This window comes from Sinocyclocheilus grahami, unplaced genomic scaffold, assembly GCF_001515645.1.
Source record: "Sinocyclocheilus grahami isolate Dianchi unplaced genomic scaffold, SAMN03320097.WGS_v1.1 scaffold398.1, whole genome shotgun sequence".
In the NCBI taxonomy this organism is placed as follows: Eukaryota; Metazoa; Chordata; class Actinopteri; order Cypriniformes; family Cyprinidae; genus Sinocyclocheilus; species Sinocyclocheilus grahami.
This window is the reverse complement of record NW_015505577.1, coordinates 246045-246286: the sequence shown is the minus strand read 5'-3', so window position 1 is coordinate 246286 and position 242 is coordinate 246045.

The following is a 242-nucleotide window of genomic DNA, read 5'->3' as shown; positions in this document are numbered from 1 at the left end:
TTTACCACTTGATCATTTAGTTTTGGCATGAGCCAGATGGCCTGTTTGTCTTTTTCACCCAGACTGAACAGTTCCAGTCTGGCCAATGCATCCTCACTGTCTCATCAATTTTATGCATGTTTCTTTTGTCAGTGCGATATCACTTGTCCTTCTCAGCCCCTTTTGCTTGTGCACTGCGACAAACTCTTTGAATATGCCCCGTTCCCCTTCAGGAACTCGAGCTGCGTCGAGTCGCTTTGGGA